The sequence below is a fragment of the Silurus meridionalis genome, chromosome 12 (genome assembly GCF_014805685.1).
Source record: "Silurus meridionalis isolate SWU-2019-XX chromosome 12, ASM1480568v1, whole genome shotgun sequence".
In the NCBI taxonomy this organism is placed as follows: Eukaryota; Metazoa; Chordata; class Actinopteri; order Siluriformes; family Siluridae; genus Silurus; species Silurus meridionalis.
Window position 1 is genome coordinate 1,151,587 of NC_060895.1, and position 22,512 is coordinate 1,174,098.

At 42.2% G+C, this 22,512-nt stretch overlaps 1 protein-coding gene across 2 annotated transcripts in view; it reads left to right on the forward strand.

The window, feature by feature from the left end:
• Positions 1–311: 311 nt before the first annotated feature.
• The window catches only part of lrfn1 (leucine rich repeat and fibronectin type III domain containing 1), a 103,685-nt gene continuing 81,484 nt past the window's right edge, over positions 312–22,512 (forward strand). For both annotated transcript variants that reach the window (XM_046863524.1, XM_046863527.1), the window contains exon 1: positions 312–1,386. The gene's annotated coding sequence lies outside the window, so the exon portion shown is untranslated. The remainder of the gene's footprint in view (positions 1,387–22,512) is intronic.

Here is a 22,512-nt window from a genome sequence, read left to right on the forward strand (position 1 = left end):
GATTGGCAGATAATCACATGGACAGAATGACAGAGAATCAGACAAATAGACAGTCAAGTGTGTGTGTGTGTGTGTGTGTGTGTTAAAAAACAATTAAAAGGTAATCGAACGGTTCCTGTGATAAAACACATGTTTTAATAATGGACCTGCTGCAGTAAGAAACTCTCTCACACACACACACACACACACACCGTGCACGCGCAATTAACTTTGTCCTCTGTCCATCCTAACCCCCCACCACCACCACCACCTCCCTGTTTCTCGGTGTCGCGCACGTGCACGCGCGTCATCACTCCGGCGCACGACTGGAGATGCGCGTGCGTGCACGCGGACGCTGGACTCCGGTATCTGTGCTCGGGCAGCAGAGATCAGCAGAAAGAAGAGGAATGAAGGAAAAAGAAAAAAAAAAAAAAGATAAATATTTCCATTAAAAAATAATTTACTTATAAAAAATAAATAAAAGAAGAAGGGAAATATGCTGCTCTAACGGCTCGACTGGAGCGCGCGCGCGGGTGCCTGCGTGTACGGATCGCTTTAATCGAAGAGAAGAAGAATTAAACGAATAAATAACGACAAGAAGAAGAAGAAAAAAAGAAAGAATAATTGGATCGGAGGCAGTGGAGGCGTCCCTCTGTCCGCGTGCACGAGAGACACACGAGAAACGGCGGACAGCGCGACGGCGCGCGAGGGGATGACGGGCGGAGGAGAGCGGAGGGCGACGGCGCGCGCGTGTCCCGACGCGTTCCTGCGCAGCTCCTCCGGCGTGCCCATCGCGAGCACGGAGTTTCTCCTGCCGTGAAGGAGACCGCAGCATCTTCTCCCGCACATCCGGTCCGCGGTCTCGCGCTGCACACGGACCCGTCCTTGGGTTTTTCCTTCATGGTTCTTATTATGGGATTTGGCTTCTCCTAAAAACCTTACACACACACACACACACACACACACACATCTCCGTCTCGTCTCGGTATCTGTGGATCGCTTTATTCCCGCTTCACACTCAGTAGGATCGAGGAGGATTGTGGATTAAGGAGCGCGCACTGGGGTTTTTATTAGATTGTGCTTTTTTATATACCGAAGGAATTCATCCCTCCATCTCAACATCTCTCCATCATCTCTCCGTGTCTCCTGCACGAGTTCCGAAGTGGCGAGGTGGAGATCCTGCGCGCATTTCTGCGTGTCTCTGCGGTGGAGAGAGAGAGAGAGAGAGAGAGAGAGAGAGAGAGAGAACTACGGCGGATTGGCGTGTTTTTAGATTTTCCTGATTGACACGGTCCGCTTGTTTTTGGAAAATAATTATTACAGAAATCAACATCAGGGGAGGACAAGGAAGAAGAGGAGGAGGAGGTAAAGAAACGGAACTCCAGCGGCGGAGCTCGGCCTGAAGAGGTGAGTCGCGATCCGTCTGTCTGTCTCTGTACCGCTTGAAGGGTGCCAATAGTTTTGGAGCTATCGAACTAACCAGCTATGGCTCGGCAGGTGCCAATAGTTGTGCATCCAGAGATCTCGCTCTGGAAGGGTGTCTGGATAGATAGATAGATAGATAGATAGATAGATAGATAGATAGATAGATAGATAGATAGATAGATAGATCTATCTATCTATCATCTATCTATCTATCTATCTATCTATCATCTATCTATCTATCATCTATCTATCTATCTATCTATCATTATTTTTATTAGTAATTTTGGAAATACCCCAAATATCCCTGTGTTGATGTTTTTGCACAGTCTCCCCACACACACACACACACACACACACACACACACACACCTCCCACCCCCCAGTCAGTAAATCAGGTTAGGAGGAGCAGCAGAATGGCTGTTGATCCTCTCGGAGGGTTGATTACTTCATCAGGACGGCGTGTCTCAGGGGTGGTGCTCTTCTCCAACACTCTGACCTTGGAAACGTGATCCCGAGCGCTCGGCGTGACTCGGTCACACCTCTGGAATGTGATGTGGAGAGAAAATGGTGTGGAGACGAGTGAATGGTTACGCAGTGTGAGGAACCAGCGTGGGGTGTTGCTGCTTTTATACCTCACTTCAACAATCTACAGAAATGTGGACCTTCACTTTGTGTTTGATTGTAAATCAAATCTGAATTTCAGTAGAGTTCTCTATGCAGGGTGGACGTGTTGTTTGGAGACAGGGCTGGACGATACGATATTATAATCAATATTGTGATCATTTAGGCCAGATATCATGTGCACTATACACGATAAAAAAAAAAAAAAAAAAAATAAAAAAAAAAAAAAAAAAAAAAAAAAAAATATATATATATATATAATTATACACACTGTATATAAATATATATATAATTTATATATAACACAATAACATGCTAATTTGATCATATTAGGCATTTTTTAGACATAGATTTCGTTTATTTGAATTAAAATGAATAAATAAATTACAAATAATTATAAAAATAAATAATTATATCAAACTTTCGAAAACAAACAAACTCACAGTTAAACTCTGCATTACAAAATTAAATATTGTGATTATGATATTTTGCTCATATTTACCTCTAAACTCATCAGTTCGAGTAAAATAACTAAAATGTTACAGCGCCTCCTCCTGTAATTGAATTTAGTGCTTAGAGAATTGCCCCAGGCTAGTGCTCTCAAAAAATGGATAAGCCCCGCCTCCAGGGGCGTGTCTCACTCTACACATGCAGATAGTTAACAGCTATAATTCCTCATCAGTACGTTTCTGTCTTCTCAAACTCTCTAAACAATAATGTTTACTCAAAGTTCACTCGTCTGCTGTATATATAGCTAGCTCGCTAATCTACAGTCAGGTTTCAAGCACATCAACTTCCTGTTTCAAAAGGAAACACAGAGACAAATTGGAACTCTCAAGGCGGTTCATGGTTCCTTTATGGATCTTCTGGAAACGAATAGAAAACGTGCTCCTGAGTGAGAAGGGTGCCTTTATTTCTGAGCGTGTCAATTCATCTGCGCAGTTTTTGTTGCGTGGATAATCGCGGTCTCATGGGAGAGACGCGCCGCAGCATTGATCCTGCTGCTGTACAGAAAACGGGATTTACACACAAGCAACTAATTCCCAGAAGACTCCCTCCTGCATGGACGTCGATATCATCAGGTTCGGTATCGGAGCTTTGTAGTCGTCACGTTAGCGGCTTGCAGCGGACAGATGGCATGTACCGATTATCTGCATCAGCTGCTTGAAGACAGATTTACACTGCATGGTTTTCAGCAGGATGTCGCCGTCACACACAAAAATCAGTCCAGAATCACGCAATAGGAAGAGATGGATACGCTAGCAGCGATGATATTACCCTCAACACTCACACGATCTCAGTACCTCAATATAAAAACACCTGCTCCTGGAGGAACCCAGGTAGAGAACATCCAATAAACACAGAGCATCATGCAGACCGAGGCGCGATCACAAATAAGTCCTGGGCAAAGCATCAGTTCACAGTCGTATGAACGATAACATCTGTTATTTACAAGTGGAACAAATACAGTACAACAGCAGGAGGGAGAACCATAACATGATGCTTCCACCACCATGCTTCACCCTCACTCCACTTATTACTTACATTCTGATGGCAACTTATTGTAGGACTTATTCAGAAGTTTCATGGTAAAAGGAAGGAGTTTTTAGCAAACATTATTATAAACTATAATCCGTGGAGATTTATGGAAACGTGGAGATGTTTTGGATGAAGGTGAGGGTGGTGAGGGGTGTGTGTGTGTGTGTTAAGGGTGGTGGTGTAAGTACTTGAGTATGGTTCTGTCCGTTTCAGTCAGTGAGCTAAAATAATGCACTGGTGCTGCACAGTTTTGGTATCGACTGCGTTTTGCATTACCTCATGCATTACTATCGGCTTTGCTCTGCGCACTATTGATTTTTTTCCTCCTCCGTGGTTCTGTAACGGTGCAGTACGAGGTACGGTGGTGGGATCATATCGGCCGCGTGTCATCGCCACGTGTCGGATTATCAGTCATCCACACCCAGCTGTTTTTAATAATAATAATAATAATAATAATAATAATAATAATAATAATAATAATATATGAAAGTTAGTCTAGATGTCCAAACAATCTGATTGGCTAGAAAGCATTCTGGCTTTAAATCACGGGTTGCCAGTTACTCTCAAAAAAAGTTTGCACACGAGGAGCAAAACATGACAGAATTTATCATAATATTAATATGTAAATGCACTAAACAGCTTCATGAAGAAATGCTTTCCATGGGTTGGAAGATCTCCTGCTATAGAGCTCCAACCCTATCGAAGATGATGAATGTGAACGCTGACTGCACCCCAGGTCTCCTCACCTCACCTACATCACTACCTGATGTTTCTTTACGCCACAACAATGTTAGTATCTCCACAAAATCTAGTGGAACATCTTCCCAGAACAGAGGACCTTATTATATGGTGACCACATGTGAAATGAGATGTTCAGAAAGATACACACACCAATCTTATGCTCAGGTGTTTACAAATGTTACCATCATAAGTTTTCATAAACAGACGGACACAGCGGCGTGACGTGACTTGCTAGTTTTCGTTGTGTTCACTTGACATCACCCGGGAGGAGAGATTTAGCGCTCCGCCAGCTCGGAGCAGGGATTCCAGCCGAGCGTCACCTGAAAACATGATTTGTTTTCTTCATCTGATGTGTAAAGGGCATGCTGAATTCCTCTCAGCCCTTTCATTTCTATAGGAAAGGAAGTCGAACGTGTGTAGCTGGATACGAGTCGCAGAGTAAATCCAGACAGACAGAATAGGGTCAGAACCGAACAACACTGTTCTGATGATGAAAAACACCCATAAGATGAAGTCAGGATGGAGAACTTTTTAGGGTGCCAATATTAATCAAGTCTGTAGCAAGATGGACTTCATTGTTCTTGTTTCTCACCCCAGGCTGCTCATCAGGGATAAATACACATCATTCACTTTAATTCTGAAGTTCTGTAAAGCTGCTTTGAGAAAATGTCCATTGTGAAAAAGCGCAATAGAAATAAACTTCTTTGATTTATTTTTTTTTTTAACCAGAAGTCTCGGCGTTACGATTTTAATCAGACAACATCGACACGATACTTTTCTGACGATATTGCTCAGATCCCAACTGTCATGTTTACTTAGCAAAGACAGAGCCAGAGATTCGGTATGGAAAGGCACCAGAAGGCTCATATAACCATTCTACAACCATGTTGAGCAGAAAAGCACCTCAGAGAACACAATATCTACGAGTCTGATGATCTACAGCATTGAGACCGTTTTCTGCTCACATTGTACAGAGGGTTTTTTTGAGTCATCACAGCCTTTCTATGAACTGGAGCTTCTCCTCTGACCTTCTCATTACTCCAGTAACCATGCCATGGATGTTTCTTCCTCTTTTTGATGTTGGATATGAACGTTAACACAAGCTCTGGACCTGAATACCGTTTCCCCTCGTGATTCATTAGATCATAAAGTTGGAGGATGATAATGTGGCCAGTGAGAAGACATAGGGCTGCAGAGGCACATTAGGAGGGCAGACGTACAACAGGGATGAGGGACATGTTCTTTAGGGGGGTGGAGCTACAGACCAGGAAGTGACATCAGGATTTTGATTATTCAGCAGCTGCACGTGTGGATTCTCTCTGCACATGTGAGCATGGATCAGTTTTCACTTCCTCGTGAGCTGAGTCAGCGTGTGAGTAATGTAAGACTCAGGGGTGTTAGCGATGTTGCTAAACGCAGACAGCAGACACGTGCACTGAAAGGTGGCGACCCGCGTGTTTCATACACACACACACACACACACACCACCACACGTGTCGCTAATAAAATGTTTCCAGCCTTTAAGCAACATGGTGTTAGCATCCCTACATTAAGGCCACAGCCCTGAGCCTTGAAGCTGTTTGAGAAAATACGATGCTGAATAATGATTATTATAAATCACACTGCTTATCCTAAAAATATGCTAATGAGCTAAGGATAAAATATTCAAACCGTTTTAATAAGAAGGTGTTCTTAGCTGCAATAGAGAACGCAACTGTTGACATGCTGTAGCCTTCGCTAGATTGTGATTTGTCAGAAGAAAAATGTATTCCTAATAACAGCAGCTCTGATTACAGTATTGGTTTGGATCAATGGTCAATGCACGTGTTCTGATACCTTATGGTTTCTATAGCAACAGCTCCTGCCTGATGAATGCAAGCTGTAAAAAAACATTAATAAGTTGTGTGTTTATGTAACAGGTAGGAAGGAGTCTCCAGTGTCAGTGCTTTCTAACAGTCAGAGGTAAAACTCTAATAGCACATCATTATCATCATAGTGCTTAAAGCTCTGATCATAAGGTCAGGGGTTCAAATCCCAGCACCACCAACCTGCCACTGTTGGGGTTCTTGAGCAAGGCCCTTAACTCTTTCCGCTCCAGGGGTGCTTTATCGTGTGTGTGAAATTTGAAAACCTGGGAAGTGGTAGTTCAGTGGATAAAATGTTAGACTCTGATTGAAAGGTCATGGGTTCAAATCCCAGCACTACCAACCTGCCACTGTTGGGGTCCTTGGGCAAGGGCCTTTACCCTCATTTATCTTAGTTATACAGCTATATAGTTATACAGCTGATAAATAAAGTCCCTCTGGATATCATAACCATCAGTTCTCCATCCATCCAGGAGGAGATACTGTACAGAGCCATTGGAGAGACAGACTGTTTGCAGCTGCTATAACATTAGGTTTTATATATATATATATATATATATGAGTAATTTGTGATAATTTATGACTCAAATTAGACTTCTCTCCGTTAATCATGTAAAACCAAAAAAATGCCCTCGTCAACAAACGCACGCTAATCTCAGTGCACCAGCGAACACGAGCACCACACGAGCGTGAAAAAGCCACGAGTCCCTCAAAGATCCTCTGTCTGCTCGGCTCAGCTCCGACGTGACGCGAAAAAAAGTGCCGCTCGCTCGCTCCCTGGCCGTCCGTGACGAACACCAGCTGACTGCAGAGAGCTTCCAAGCTTTCTCCGAACCTCTTTATTATACACGACAGGTCGATAATAAGCGCAGCCTCCCTGCGTGTTAAGCAGCTCGCACGCTGTTTATGAAATCCAGACAGCCGGGTGCCATCATGCTCATCAACACTACACCAAGATCAATATCCCCGAGACCGGACTGTCAAAGCTCACGCTCGCTTTCTACCAAGGTCAAGGATTCAGGGCTGGGGTAGGTAATGGCACCATCATCTCCAAACCATCACCACTTCTCTAAACATCATGCTGATGGGAAACACACAGGCCATGACCGCAGAATTTTATTAAGTAATAAAACCTTCTAAATCCAAATTATTCTTCACTAAAACATCTCTCATTATGAAGTGAAAGCAGTAGAGCTGATAACACACAGCTCTCAGTATGATGAAGCAGAGCTTCTGCTGCTGCCACCATGACCAGGATTATTCTCCTTTTACTACTACAGAACAGCATGAAATGTTTTATTACACCAAAGAGTTTACTGGGTTTTTGGAGGATAAACACTCACAATTGAACCCTTTTTCTTCTTCAGGGCTGGTGAGAAAACTAAAACCCTAAAGAAGCAAAACTCTGTGTGAAAGCTGTAGAAGTAACCAGAGTGATTGAGCTGGAAGTAGCAACAGGTGTGTTAGAGCTTAGGTGTGTGTGTGTGTGTGTGTGTGTGTGTGTGTGTGTGAGAGCGGTAATATATGGACCGGATTGGGATCAGGAGTGGTGGATAGCTTCTTCTCTGGGCTGCTTCTGTTAGGAGACAGGTAGAGAGAGAGAGAGAGAGAGAGAGAGAGAGAGATTCCTTGATTAAGAAGCAGAGTTTAAATTAAGAAGATAAGATGGAACAGGAGGAAAGACACAGCAGGATAGAGAAGATGGAATTGAATGGCCACCTGCCAGCATCACGCTGAAGAGAACCAGAGCAGAGATGAACCTCCACTTCCTCGCTGTACAAGAAGTTCAGAAGCCGTGCAACCTTACGGCTACGAATTACTCAGCAGCTGAAACCCCAGCATGATCCTTCACCCTTACAGAAAACCTCCTCACCCTGCACTGGATCTCAGTTCTGAGCACTAGCCCCGCCCCTCACCTGCACAAGTTTTACACGTGAGCTCTGCATTTTAACGTCACGGTACGCTACCTGGAGATGGCAGAGCACTAGCCCCGCCCCTCACCTGCACAAGTTTTACACGTGAGCTCTGCATTTTAACGTCACGATGCGCTACCTGGAGATGGCAGAGCACTAGCCCCGCCCCTCACCTGCACACGTTTTACACGTGAGCTCTCTATTTTAACAGCACAGTTACACAGAAATCCATTTTCTACAGAACGAATTTAAATGACAGATGAACCAATCACCGTACGTATCCACAATGACTGGCAGTTAACTGAAAGTCTGGAAGCCCTGCCTCTTTCCCTGATATCACACTGGATAGAGAGAGGCGGAATAAAAAGAGGAGTGTTGTGCTGTGATATGACAGGACAGAGAGGTTTACAGAAGCTTTCACGCCTGTCAGAAGTGCCATTGGTGGGAAAATCAGCGTGAAGAGGAAGAAGAAAAACAGCACAGACCTCACATGGGCCTGTTTCTTCAGGCAAGGTAGAGAGAGGGAGAGAGAGGAGGAGGTGATAAGGAAGTATCAGATAGTAAGCAGATAAATGAAGTAAAATAATCACTATGAGTATTGTTTAGCTCATTAACTAGGAACACATATTAAACCTCTCATCCCTTACTCTTTTATGCAATGGAAGCTACAAAGCTAGTTATCATCGTGGAGAGAGGGAGAGAGAGAAAGAGAGAGATAGAAGAAGATGAAAAAAGAGGGAGAGTAATTGGAAATAAGGAGGAGAAAGAAAAATGGAGATACATAAGTCAAAGTTGGAGAAATATAAGAAGGAGAGCGATAAGGGTAAAAATGGACAGACAGGAGAAATGACAAAAAGAGACAAAGATGGACTGAGAATAAAGACAGAAATGGAGCAGGAGGAGAAAATGGATTGATTGAGAATAGAGCAGAAAAAATTATGAATAACAGACTAAAAGAGAGACATGAAGAGACTCATCATCCTTTGATCATCCTCTCACCCTCACCTCCTTATCACCTCCTCCTCATCATCTTCTGATCCTCTCATCCTCTCATCCTCACCTCCTCACTTCCTTATCACCTCCTCCTCATCATCTCCTGATCCTCTCATCCTCAACTCCTCATCCTTTCATCCTCTCATCACCTCCTCAACCTCTCATCACTTTTCTCATCATCCTCATTATGAATAAATGCAGTAGGTCTCGTGAACACTATAATCAGTGTTTATTATGGAGGTAATGAAGGTATGAAGCGATCAGTACAGCAGTAGCAGCGTTAGCGTGGTGTGGACGGAACGCCGCAGGGGCTGGAGACACGGCCAGTGCTCTTAATAATGTCATCACTGTGTAAGTGTGTTATGGACACACAGAGAGAGCCGTCCCAAGGGTGTGAGTGTGTGTGTGTGTGTGTGTGTGTGTCTGTGTATGTGTGTGTGCACTATTGTGAGGTGTAAAAGCTGTGTGTAAAGCCTCCATCTGTCAGTCTGGAACCGCTAATTCTCAACACTGACCAATCACATGCCAGCTAATTCTCAACACTGACCAAATACCACGCCATGGTACCATTTCCTTCTTCAGCTAATTAATGTAGCTAGCAGCAGTCCTGCTCCTGCTAGCTAATCAACTTGTCTACGATAAAAATGTTATGGTAACTATTTAACCAGCAAACCTGAGTTTTCCTGACCAGTACCACCTGACCAGTTACTAATCTGCTCTCTGCTCATGCATCCAGTCCTAGATTTATCATCATCTACCAGATTAATGATCTAATGGCTAATCTGTGAAACGCTAAGCTAAGAATCCCTGCAGGAAGTCGACACAACAAGTATACGAGTAAAAGTACACACAGATCTCTGGTGTTCGATTTCATTTTCCTCTCCTTCATCTTTATTGATTTCGAAAAAAAGATTATATGAGCAGAAGGAACATCTGCGTTTTGTGTGATCAGGATGGATGAGAAGAATGTAAATGATATTTAACAGTCATTGGGAGTTAAAGTAGGCCATGTGTAACGTCCTGCTGGTTTCAACTCTGCTGAAGATTTGTGCTATTATCAGCACTTCAGGTCAGCAGTTTCCACTTCCATCCTGAAATGCTGATGGTATCTGGGAGGGTGCGAGAGCTCAGCAGAGAACAGATGTTTATCCCGTGGAGGTGTTTGTTATAGACAAAGTCTACGCTAACTTCCTCAAACGGCATGTGTGCAATATTTTGCAGAATAGAGCTGGAATGTAAATGCAAGACTCCAACAGAAGCCAGGCTTCTGCCAAGTTTTATAGAAAAGAAACAATAAATTTGCTGACTTTAGCCGTTTATGGGTCTAGATGAAGCTAATCTGGCAGATCTTTCATCCAGTCAGCAGATAAATAAAGTAAAATAATCACTATGAGTATTGTTTAGCTCAATAACTAGGAACACAAATCAAACCTCTCATCCCTTACTCTTTTATGCAATGGAAGCTACAAAGCTAGTTATCATCGTCGCTAAAGTAAGCTGACGTTCCCTCTCCTAACACCTGTGAAGAAAATCGTCTACCAAGAATGTATATTATTTAATCAGACCCGAGCCGAGGAGCCTGGTGTATTCCTGATGTTCGGTGTCAACAAGGATAAAATTAAACCTCATTTCATGAGGCGCAAGCTGAGAGGCATGCCAGTGTTTATTTTTAAAATAACCAGCCGCAAGGCATGGCAGGAAATCTTCTACAGCCTCGATGTTCTTACAGCTTGATTTTTTGGTGAAAATAGATCATTTGCTAAATGAGCATCCAAACACCACGTCTTTCGTCTCACCCATTAGCTAATCAAGCTAACTAGTGCTAGTACAGTATGCTAACCAATGCTAATAATAACGTCAAGTCCACTGCCATAGTGTTTTCTATTTTCCACCATTCCAAATTTGTAGGAGTCAATTATGCAAACAACTGAACCTGCTAGTCATTATGATCAATCCTAGCAAAGTTCGATCCTTTGAAAGTGATGTTCTTCCTGTTATACCTATTGCCCTGTGCAGTATCTTAACCCTGGATGAAAGAAATCTTTCTTTTCATGCTATTTAGAAGCTCAACAAATCCAAAAAACAATTCCTTTTGGTCACGTCTCGCAGGACAGAAAGACAATCAACCCCTAAAGTTGAACGAGGTGGTACCAGAAAGTTCTGAGACTAATGGTGTATCTGGTGCTATTCTGATCAAGTCTACGATTTCAGGAGGTTAGAACGATTTAGAACGTGGAATTCTGGGTGAAAGTGGGCAAATCTGCCACACAGATGTTTGATGTGACATACTTTTGACATAGGGTACAACGAGTGTTCGAGGTGTTTTGAGCGGCACTCGAGCTTCAAGAGCGAAAGAACATCACTGGAAGGCAATGAGAGCTCGACTCAACTTGTGCACAATGATCTTCGGAGGACGATCCAGATTTGCGGACTTCGCCCTCTTCCCGGCGAGATGAAGATCCTGCTCGCCGTTTTGACACCCTCGCAGAGATCGTCCTCAAAAGAAGACTTCCAGGACACATTCCAGAAGAACACTGGGAGGTGCTGTATTGCTGTGCAAAGGGACTGTGGGAGGTGACGGTGTGGAAACGGATAAATAAAGTACTTTCTTGTAAACAGAGAGAGTCTCCAAAAGTTTTGCTACCACCTCTTACATAAGGAGTGATGGATGGTGACTGAAATGACCCTGTGTTAAAAAACTTCCCTGTGGAACATCTTGAACTTTATAATTTTGCCTTTATTTCACTCCTGATGATGAGGACTTTAGGATGAATAGATCTTAGTGAAGATCTTGAAGTTGATCCTGGGGGTAAATCTGAAATATATCTTTGACAGCTGCTGTGTAATTTGGATGAAAAGGAATTCTTTTGGAATTAGCAGTGAAGTGTTGATAGCTAACACTATCCATGACATTCTTTAGGAAATCAATCTCTTTTTTGGCCGTGGAGGAGAATAATCCACATCCTCACAGAGCTGCCTAAGAAGCAGAAATCCCACCAGTGGATATTCAGCAAGAACAGGGTTTAACCTTAGACCGGTTGAAACAAAAGGAGTAATATATCAGACGAAAGGATTAGTCTGCAAAGGCAATCCAGAAGCTTGTTATCCAGACAGAGACAGTGAAAGTTCTTGTAGGGGACGTGGCAGCTCAGTGAATAAGACGTTGGACTTCTGATTGGAATGTCATGAGTTCATGTCCTAGCACCATCTCACTGCCAATGCGGGGCCTTTCAGCATCCATCAACTGCTCAGTTGTAAAAATGGGACAATTTTGGAGAAGAGAATCTGTCATGGCATTAATGGAAAGAATATAAATGTATGAGGAGCTACAAGCTTTCACATGTCATACTAGTAAAGGTCTAAACAAGTGGCAAAGATCAAACATAGAAATGTCCGAAAGAACTCTTTTTCTAATAAAAACATCTCAAGTGGCCAAAACTTGTGGAACCATGTAGAATATGAGGGAGTTTCTATGAAACAAAGATGCAGAGGGAACAGAACTGATGGGTTACTTTGGAAAACGCAATTTAGAACATAGAAATACACTTAAATTAGACCAGACCTAAGGTTTATCCAATCAGAGGGGTATCATATTAGATTAGATAAAGTTGAATCAATCAGAATCAGATCAGAATCAGAATCAGGTTTATTGGCCAAGTGTGTTGACACACACAAGGAATTTGGTTCCAGCTGTTTGTTACTCTCAAAAGTACAGACATAAATAAAAACCTATACATGACAAAACAGACACAACAAGACAAAACAGACAATATGAGACAATACAGACAATATGAGACAGTATAGACAGTGTGGGTAATAAATAGGGATACAGACCAGTAATGTACATAAAGTGTGGGAGTGCATGGTAGTGCAAATGACAGTATTGTGTGCCAGGTATGATGAGAGAGTTTACTATAAAACTTTGTACAGTATATAGAAGCAATAGTGTGTGCAACATATACAGATAATGTGATGAGTGACAGTTCTGTGCAGTACTCATAGATGTGAGCAGGGAATATAATTATGGTCAGTTGTTATTAAGAAACTGTTCCTGTGTCTGGCAGTTTTAGTGAGCAAAGTTCTGTAGCGCCTGCCAGAAGGGAGGAGCTGAAAGATGTTGTGTCCAGGGTGTGAAGGGTCATTAATGATTTTTCCTGCCCGGTTTCTGGTTCTTGTATGGTACAAGTCCTGGAGAGTGGGCAGGGGGGCACCAATGATTTTTTCAGCTGTTTTAACAGTTTTCTGCAGTCTGTTTCTGTCCTGTTTTGTTGCTGCTCCAAACCAGATGGTGATTGATGAGCACAGGACAGATTCAATGACTGCAGTGTAGAACTGTATCAACAGCTCCTGTGGCAGACTGTACTTCCTTAATTGCCTTAGAAAGTACATCCTCTGCTGGGCCTTTTTCAGAATCGAGTTTATGTTTGATTCCCATTTCAGGTCTTGGGAAATGGTAGTGCCCAGAAACTTGAAGTTCTCCACAGGTGACACAGGGAGGGGGAGTAGTGTTGAAGGATGTTTCCTAAAGTCCACTATCATCTCCACAGTTTTGAGTGTGTTTAGCTCACTCATTGTTTTTACATTAGATAATTACAAAATTACATAATTACATTGAATTACATTGTTATTACATTAGATAAGATCAAATGTTATTGTATCAGAGGGGTTATTAGGGTATTATATTAGACCAGACCTAAGGGTTATTGTATCAGAGGGGTTATTAGGGTATTATATTAGACCAGACCTAAGGGTTATTGTATCAGATGGGTATTGGGGTATTATATTAGACCAGACCTAAGGGTTATTGTATCAGAGGGGTATTGGGGTATTATATTAGACCAGACCTAAGGGTTATTGTATCAGATGGGTATTGGGGTATTATATTAGACCAGACCTAAGGGTTATTGTATCAGAGGGGTATTGGGGTATTATATTAGACCAGACGTAAGGGTTATTGTATCAGAGGGGTATTGGGGTATTATATTAGACCAGACCTAAGGGTTATTGTATCAGATGGGTATTGGGGTATTATATTAGACCAGACCTAAGGGTTATTGTATCAGAGGGGTATTGGGGTATTATATTAGACCAGACGTAAGGGTTATTGTATCAGATGGGTATTGGGGTATTATATTAGACCAGACCTAAGGGTTATTGTATCAGAGGGGTATTGGGGTATTATATTAGACCAGACCTAAGGGTTATTGTATCAGAGGGGTATTGGGGTATTATATTAGACCAGACGTAAGGGTTATTGTATCAGAGGGGTTTTGGGGTATTATATTAGACCAGACCTAAGGGTTATTGTATCAGAGGGGTTTTGGGGTATTATATTAGACCAGACTTAAGGACAGAGGGTTAAAAGTATGAGAGATCACATAAAGCTCAGTTGTAGCTCAGAAGCTAAAACATATGATTAGTAGGTTGTGATTAAAAATCCCAGCACTGCCAATCTGCTACCGCTGGTTTCTTGATCAAGGCCTCCAACGTTTATATAAAAGCATCAACCAAATGTATGGCCTGCATAAAAATGTCCGCAAGAACTTAGGAATGGACGCAGCAAATCAGCATAATGTTAATATCTCTAAGGAATAAGAAGCATAAGATATGCAAGAACTGATCCAATCATTATTCTTGCACCTTATGCGTGGTAATTTAAGGTACATAATTACACCATAAGGCCCATTTATGTACCTTCAAAGAGTTATTCTTCAAGGTAATGGACCTTCTCAGGTAAAAGATGTCAGTAAGGAACAGAAGATGAACCCTTAACAGCGCCATCTGGGCAGAGATGATAATTACAGCTCGGTGCCATGATTTGGCCCAGCGATCTGGTACCTGTCGAGAAGGTGGGTGGTCAAAATCAAGAGAAGAAAAGTTGCGTTTAAAGCATTTATTTTAGTCTGATTTCATGTTCAAGAGCAGAAATGAGCTCACACAAATGTAATACTTGACTGTCAGTTAAAGCAGCATGCGCTTAAGGCTAGCGCGGTTTTCAGGTTGCATTGCATCGTTTTTTAGTCTCGTATACAGTAATTCCTTGGTAATTCGGGTAAACACTGATAACAGAGAAGACATGACGTGTCATTTTGTTGAATTATCTCATGGATCAGAAAGGTGAAAGGTGCAGGACAAGGTGACTTAATGATTAGTTCATCAATAAACTAACTATGACTAATCTTCCTGCCAATATTCTGATTACATGGAAGCAAAAGTGCTCTGATGTTTTCGATCCGTTTATGACTACTGATGAAGGCGAATGTAAAAGGAGGTCAGTAAAACAGCGTTCAAGTCCCCAGGTAGCTGATATTATTCAGACTAAAGAACAGACTGAATCAGATCAGTTTACTGACTCGGTTCTTTAAATCTTGTTCATCAAAATGAACAAATTTTTTTTTAAATAATTTGCTCCATTTCATTCTTTTAATCAGGTAATCAGATCAATAAGTAGACGCCCGACACGTCTGCATAAACCAGCTTTAACTGTATGTATATATAACTGCATCTCATCTTTGGAAGTCACGTGGCAAAAGAACGAACGACTCACACTAGAAGAGTCGAGAGATGCCTTTGTGATGCATTGCTAATGCGCCGCATCCAGTAGAAAATAAATGAAGGAATCTTTCAGAAACAACTCATCACTAGTCAGAAACTGCATTGCATTTAGACTGTGCCTGAGTGCAGATTCTTCAACAAGTGTTCCAGTTTCAGTGTTCCAGCAACATCGCGAATCCTCGTCCAGTGTTCCGGTTCTGGATAAAGATTTGGATTGATTTTGGCACAAAAGGAAATGATGGAGGTCACGGCTGTGATGTGTTTTCTCCAGTAAATAAAATCGCTTCCAATCGAAAACAACACAACAAGCTCAGTGGTTGAAGCCGGAGGTTTTCTCCGGCTGTTCTGTTTCCCTCACCATCTCTCACCATAAGTACACAATCCATCAAGCCACAGTATCTCTCAAAGTGTCGCCGTTTGATGAATAACTGCGTAATGCTTATCTAGTGTTGAGGCGTTTTAACTCTTAAATGCACAAATGTTCCACCAACTGTTCATCTTTTTGGCTGGATAGCTACAAAAAAAAAAAACACTACAATAGAGTTAGTCATAAAACAATAAAATAAAAGGATATTGTTAAACTTTGATATACTGTGTATCACTTACAACCCGATGTGGTAACAACAGGATGTGCTAAAGATTCTGTCATTCACAGAAGATGCTACGAGGTGGTATCAAAACGTTTGGAGACTCGATCTATTTATTTATCTATGTTTCCACACAATCACCTTCAAAATAGTCCCCTTGCACAGCAATACAGCGCCTCCCAGAGTTCTTCTGGAACATGTCATAGAAGTCTTCTCCAATCTAAATGGTGTGAAAACTGCAAGCCGGTTCTTACATTATGTTTACGGCATTTGGTTGAGCAATTATTGGGTTAAGGGCCATGCTCAGGGCCAAGAAATGGCCCTTAGTGTGGCTGGGATTTAACCTAATGATCTTCAAATGCAAAGTCTATTGCCTTAACCCCTAAACTGTCACCTCCACAGATCTTCATCTTCTGGAAGAGGGTGAAGTCCGCAGGAGCCAAATCTGGCAAATAGGGTGGTGCGGAAGTGAGATCATGTTGTTTCCAGTGAGAACTTTACAGTACGTGTGAGGAGAAGCTCAGTGACAGGCTGCTCCACCAGAATAGCACCAGTTGCACCGCTCCGGATGTTCACAGGATGATGTCTTTTGGCGCACTGATTTATGATAGTCGGTGCTCCCTGTGACTGTGAATACAGCTGCAATCTGTTGACGTGTTACAAAAGTGGACTCGAAACTTTTTGATAGCACCTCGTACGTTATAGATTCTTCTATAGATTACAGAATCAGATCTGGATTCTGATTGGATAGAATGTGTGTTTAGTTTCACTGCTATAAGCTAAAGTATAAACTCCTCCATCTGTCCTGATGATGTATGAAGAAGTCACAAAGCACTGACACTGGAGACTCCGTCCAAATAAATGTCTCTGTTACTATAGAAACTGTAACAATGTTGGATTAGCGCATTAATAGGGTACTCTAGCTCAAAGGGGTTAGCTGAAATAGCTAACAATATTCAGGGCTAAACTAGCTGCGTAGCCTGGAGATCTGCCAGATAAGAGTTTGTGTGTGTGTGTGTGTGTGTGTGTGTGTGCACGCTCATGGCAGCTCAGTGTGTGAGGATGCTAATGACACGTAGCATGTATTTATTATTCACCGAGCCGGAACATGGCGTTTGATTGGACGCTCTGACAGCCATTATTTATCTTGCAGCTGCTGACTTTTCCCTGACGAAAATCATGATTGATGGCTGGAATTTTTTCACGTTTCCCATGTGTGTGTGTGTGTGTGTGTGTGTGTGTGTGAGTGCTTGCTAAAATAATTGGCCCTTCTGGTCATAGTAGTAAGACAGATAGACGGTTGATAACTTGGTGGCAAAACAGTGATTATTTTTGTACTTTTACAAGCTTCAGGCTTTTAAAGCTCCTTGAGGGAATCTGAAAAACACACAGAATTATAAACCCAAACAGTCGCTTTGCACCAGCAAAGTGTGACTCCGTACACATGGAGCTACATGGAAACGATATCTGCAGAAGGATTTATCATTCCTCATGAAACATATATATACAGATGTACATCAAAGAGATTTAAATAGAACTTTACAGGAGACCATGAAACCTTCTCTATCCAGTAAAAACCATCAAGATCTGGTTAATACTCATGTATACACACAATTTATCCAAAAGTTTGTGGACACCTGACCATAAGATTGTTTTGTGCTTCTTTTTTGAACATCTCATTCCTGTTGTAATAAGCTCTGCTCTTCTGGGAAGATGTTTCACTAGATTTTGGAGTGTACTTGTGGAGATCAGGTACTGATGTAGGTGAGGTGAGCAGTAACTGCAGCCCAGGCCTCTTCACATTCCTCATGTTCAATAGGGTTGATGTTCTTTAGAAGGAGATCTTCCACATACTTCCAAACCATGGAAAGCAGATCTTCATGGATCATCAAGTGGAACAATGCAATCTGGTATATTTCAGGTTCTTTAAGGTTTTTTTAAGGTTCTGTTTGGAACACTTGTACTTGTAACTGTGTGGTAGAAACATCATGATCATTGACGTGATTATTGTCTCCTCATTACCCAGAACCTGTCAGGAGTTTAGCGATTAGCGATTCACGGTCCTTTTATTAGCACCGTATTAGTCTCCACTTTTAGATATTCCAGATGTTCTTGCTGTAGGATTGGTGTAGGATTATCAGGATTCTCGATTAGAAACAGTTCTTCTACAAAGAAGCGGAACGATGAATTTTTCGGAGTGGAACAGATTTCGAATCCTGATTTGCTTTCAGGTGCTAATCTCACTCGGATTTCATAATTGCTTTGTGCTAATAGGAGACAAGGTTCTTTTTCTCAGCTAATCAAAGCAGCTCTGTGGTTCTTCATGCTGCGTTTGATCAGTGTGTGTGATTACACTTCCTCTGCACCACCCCACGTTCCTCACATGTGGGGAGAGGAATCCTGGGCATTAGATACGGAACATGCTAATCAGGGTTTGCGCCTAGTTTTTACGAACTCTGTGTGTGTGTGTGTGTGTGTGTGTGTGTGTGTGTGTGTGTGTGTGTGTGTGTGTGTGTGTGTGTGTTATCTGACCAGATTCTGCTGGTTAGACTCGCTAGTTGAATGAGTTCTAGCTGGATGGTTATACTGGCTCTAACTGGTTTCAGGTAGTTCCAGCTGGTTAATATAACTGGTTTGGACTGGTTAAACTGGTTCTAAATGGTTCTAGCAGGTTTCAGCTGTGTGTGTGTGTGTGTGTGTGTGTGTGTGTGTGTGTGTGTGTGTGTGTGTATACCATAGTGTTTCTAGTGATTTGTCATTTTAAGGTTGGAAGATGAAGTCCAGGCATGCTGAACTCACACACACACACACACACACACACACACACACACACACACACACACACAGCATGTTTAAAACAATAAACCCCTGCTCCTACTGGGTGCCATTACTTTTCTCCTAACTAAGTATTCTCACACTGGCAAGCTGAGGCTCAGTGTGAGAATGTTCTTGGTCCCTCTTACAAAGGACTAAATATGAGTGAACACACACAAACACATACACACATACACACACACACACACACACGTCTGAGAAGCCAAGGAGATTGACTTGCTTTAGATGGTAAACAAATTAATGACTTTGGATTCCTGGATTGGTGTCATCAAACCGTGGCATTGGTGAACTAATTCCCCCTGCTGAAATATCCTCTCAGGTCCATTATCCACCCCCCCAACACAACCACACACACACACACACACACACACACACACACACACACACACACACACACACTGAATTACGATCAGCCTGTAAATTACTCATCTCTCCGCGGCTCGTGTTTGATGGCTGGACCGTGCCGTCTCTTCGAGCTGCTGATTTTTTAGGCCATGGTAATTTAGAGGATTATGGCGATATGACACGTTGACCTTTGCTGTGTTTTTCCTCGCCTCCGCTTTCAAAGCCCCGTCTGAATTTCAACAGTAGCACGCTTTCATTACGGATAGAAATCCTGTTGACTTGAGACGAGCGACTAATTAGTGTTTCTGAGCTGAACCCGAGTGTGGAATACGTTTAGCAGAAATAAGAGCATTAACCTTCGAGGCCTCGTTTTTCTTCGATAACGTTCAGTGACGTTCTAAATGTTACAGCACAGTAATGAATAATTCACGATAGCGTTAGAGACGTGTTTAAATGTGGTGTTTATTCCTTTGCTTTAAAAAAAAAAACACACAAAAAGTGTTTCTGATAACAAAAATAAAAGCCTACAAAAGAATACCAAATAAAAAAACACCTTCCAGGGCTTTTCTCAGTGCAGTCTGGAGCATTCTGTGCCCGTCTGGGATGGTCTGAAGCAGTCTGAGGTAGTTTGAGCTGGTCTGTAGTAATAATTTAGGAGTTTGTGGTGGTCTTTAGTAATAATTTAGGAGTTTGTGGTGGTCTGTAGTAATAATTTAGGAGTTTGTGGTGGTCTGTAGTGGTATTTTAGGTGTTTGTGGTGGTCTGTAGTGGTATTTTAGGAGTTTGTGGTGGTCTGTAGTGGTATTTTCCGAGTTTGTGGTGGTCTGTAGTGGTATTTTAGGAGTTTGTGGTGGTCTGTAGTGGTATTTTGGGTGTTTGTGGTGGTCTGTAATGGTATTTTAGGCATTTGTGGTGGTCTGTAGTGGTATTTTAGGAGTTTGTGGTGGTCTGTAGTGGTATGTGACAGTTTGTGGTGGTCTGTAGTGGTATTTTCCGAGTTTGTGGTGGTCTGTAGTGGTATTTTAGGAGTTTGTGGTGGTCTGTAGTGGTATTTTAGGAGTTTGTGGTGGTCTGTAGTGGTATTTTGGGTGTTTGTGGTGGTCTGTAGTGGTATTTTAGGAGTTCGTGGTGGCCTGTAGTGGTATTTTAGGAGTTTGTGGTGGTCTGTAGTGTTATTTTAGGAGTTTGTGGTGGTCTCTAGCAGTATGTGGTTGACTGTAGTGAGTTGTAACAGTCTGTGAAGTTCTGTAGTATAATGTAATGGTATGTAGAAGTTTGTGCTGAGACATCTGGACAGACTAAAAGACTAAAGTGCTGCTGCATCGCAACAAGACGAAACAAGTCACACTGCACCAGTATCAGCAGGAAGTGAAACTGCATTGTGGGTAATGTAGTAAAGTTCTAGAAAATCTGATCATGGAAACACTCCCGTGGACGAATTGCTTCTTGAACGCTGCTAGAGATCATGTGCTAATTATGAAGATTAATATGCATGTCGGGGAGAGCGCATGCTAGTCAGCCGAGGGCTAGCGTGGTTATTTAAAGCCCGGCTCGTCCCCTGGCACCGGCTCTGAAATGTAAATGAATGAAAGCGACCATTTCAGAGCCGTTTCACTGAATTTTAATTAATTCGTAATTGCTCGCTGCAAATGAGCAATCGAGATCGGCAAATTGAAGCCGACCCCGTTTCGATATTTGATACCTTGCCTCGTTATTCCGCCTCTAAAGCTGTCCCTGACGTCCAGACCTGTAAAACAGCACTAAATCCAAACCCGAGTGTGTGTGTCTGTGTGTGTGAGAGAGAGAGAGAGAGTGTGTGTTGACTATGGGAGTAAGTGAGTATCCCCAGATTAAGATGGGAAAGCAGGAGGCATGGGATTCGTGGACCGCTCCCTAAAGACCGTGTCCTCATTGCCTTTTAAAGACACATTTTCCGAGCCATTGCTTGTGAAAGATGGCCGCCACTGTGGGATTGACCCAGTCATGCTAAAGGCTGAAGCTGTGGCTAGTGCTCTGAAGGTGGCCTAGTTTCAAAATAAATCAGTGCAACTCTGCTCAAAGTGAAGAGAAAAATCACTCATCCTCACAGGGGTCATGAAAGAGGCATTGTTTTCCCTCATTCAGCACTTTCTCTCTCTATCCTAAGGTGCCATTTATACCTATTGAATGTGAATATACTATATATATATATATATATATATATATATATATATATATATATATATATATATATATATATATATATATATATCATAATTAGTGCACACTTGCTACAGATGTGGTTTGACTAGTGCACGTTTTGACTGTCCAATCAAAGGACTGGAAAATGCCGATGTTACCATACGCCTGCTAGATGGCCCCGGTGTCAACAACTAACAAACAATCTGATTGGTTAAAACAACAGCTTTAATCTCATGTATTTTACGCTACCAGGTGTCGACTCTGAAGGCTTTAGATAGCTCCTCACACATCCTCACAGCTATCTGAAGGCCTTAGATAGCTCCTCACACATCCTCACATTGTCCACATCTACACGACTAACTGTTCAAATACAAATCTATTCCCTGACTCGAGTCAAATCGTGAGTCAATTCAACTGAGTTTAATTCAGTTACTATTGTGTTATTTTATTATTTATAACCAGTTATAACAAGTGTCAGTGTCACTCCATACAGTTCCTCACTAGAAACCTGGTTCGTGAGTTCAGGATTATAGAAGCTGATAAAATATTTGGATCATTAGAGGGAAATAGTGTAATGGTAATGTTATATATTTGGATTAATTTAAGTGTTTTAAATGATTCAACTCGACTCATGAGTCAGTTCAGCTAAATGGCTCATTCTGATTAATTCAGCAGGACGTGTCTGATCGTCTCAGCAAGTTTTTCACCTCACACTACCGCTGCATCTGAGCTATTTCAGTGCTATCATCTTCCTCTCCTGCTTCCTGGATCGTGTTGCACGGCCTGATGGGAAGGACGGCTCTCTGAATCCGCCGCACAGGGAGAAAAACAACATGATGCGTTTTCACAATTGGATGTGGTTTTAAGCTCTGATGGAAAGAAATAGTGCAGTGATGCAGCTGTGTGTGTGTGTGTGTGTGTGTGTGTGTGTGT